This window comes from Cervus elaphus, chromosome X, assembly GCF_910594005.1.
Source record: "Cervus elaphus chromosome X, mCerEla1.1, whole genome shotgun sequence".
NCBI classification, from domain to species: Eukaryota; Metazoa; Chordata; class Mammalia; order Artiodactyla; family Cervidae; genus Cervus; species Cervus elaphus.
Window position 1 is genome coordinate 67,259,604 of NC_057848.1, and position 2,012 is coordinate 67,261,615.

Here is a 2,012-nt window from a genome sequence, read left to right on the forward strand (position 1 = left end):
CAAGAAGAAGATATAACAATCATAAATATATATGCACCCAACATAGGAGCACCACAATATGTAAGACAAATGCTAACAAGTATGAAAGGGGAAATTAACAATAACACAATAATAATGGGAGACATTAATACTCCACTCACACCTATGAATAGATCAACTAAACAGAAAATTAACGAGGAAACACAAATTTAAAAGATACAATAGACCAGTTAGACCTACTTGATATCTGTAAGACATTTCACCTGAAAACAATGAAATTCACCTTTTTCTCAAGTGCACACAGAACCTTTTCCAGGATAGATCACACCCTGGGCCATAAATCTAGCCTTGGTAAATTCAAAAAATTGAAATCATTCCAAACATCTTCTCTGACCACAATGCAGTAAGATTAGATGTCAATTATAGGAGAAAAACAATTAAAAATTCCAACATATGGAGGCTGAACAACACACTGCTGAATAACCAACATATCACAGAATAAATCAAAAAAGAAATCAAAATATGCATAGAAACGAATGAAAATGAAAGCACAACAATCCAAGACCTATGGGACACTATAAAATCAGTGCTAAGGGGAAGATTCATAGCAGTACAGGCTTACCTCAAGAAACAAGAAAAAAGTCAAATAAATAAACTCTACACCTAAAGCAACTATAAACATAAGAAATGAAGAACCCCAGGGTAAGTAGAGGGAAAGAAATCTTAAAAATTGGAGCAGAAATAAATGCAAAAGAAGCAAAAGAGACCATAGCAAAAATCAACAAAACCAAAAGCTGGTTCTTTGAGAAGGTAAACAAAATTGACAAACCATTAGCCAGACTCATCAAGAAACAAAGGGAGAAAAATCAAATCAACAAAATTAGAAACGAAAATGGAGAAATCACAGCAAACAACACAGAAATACAAAGGATCATAAGAGACTATTACCAGCAACTATATGCCAATAAAATGGACAACTTGGAAGAAATGGACAAATTCTTAGAAAATTACAACTTTCCAAAACTGAACCAGGAAGAAAGAGAAAATCTCAACAGATCCATCACAAGCATGGAAATTGAAACTGTAATCAGAAATCTTCCAAAAAACAAAGGCCAGGACCAGACAGCTTCACAGCTGAATTCTACCAAAAATGTACAGAAGAACTAACACCTAGCCTAATGAAACACTTCCAGAAAATTACATAGGAAGGTAAACTTCCTAACTCATTCTATGAGGCCACCATCACATTAATACCAAAACCTGACAACGATGACACACACAAAAAAGAAAACAATAGGCCTATATCACTGATGAACATAGATGCAAAAATCCTTAACAAAATTCTAGCAAACAGAATCCAACAACATATTAAAAAGATCATACATCATGACCAAGTGGGCTTTATCCCAGGGATGCAAGGATTCTTTAATATCCACAAATCAATCAATGCAATACACCACATTAACGAATTGAAAAATAAAAACCATATGATTATCTCAATAGATGCAGAGAAAGCCTTTGACAAAATTGAACATCCATTTATGATAAAAACCCTCCAGAAAGCAGGAATAGAAGGAATATACCTCAACATAATAAAAGCTATATATGAGAAAACCTCAGCAAACATTATCCTCAATGGTGAAAAATTGAAAGCATTTCCCCTAAAGTCAGGAACAAGACAAGGGTGCCCACTCTCACGACTACTATTCAATATAGTTTTGGAAGTTTTGGTCACAGCAGTCAGAGCAGAAAAAGAAAAAAAAAAAAAAAAAAAGGAATCCAAATTGGAAAAGAAGTAAAACTCTGACTGTTTGCAGATGACATGACACTCTACATAGAAAACCCTAAAGATTCCACCAGAAAAATACTAAGGCTAATCAATGAATATAGTAAAGTTGCAGGATATAAAATTAGCACACAGAAATCCCTTGCATTCCTATACACTAACAATGAGAAAACAGAAAGAGGAATTAAGGAAAGAATACCATTCACCATTGCAACAAAAAGAATAAAATACTTAGGAGTATATCTAC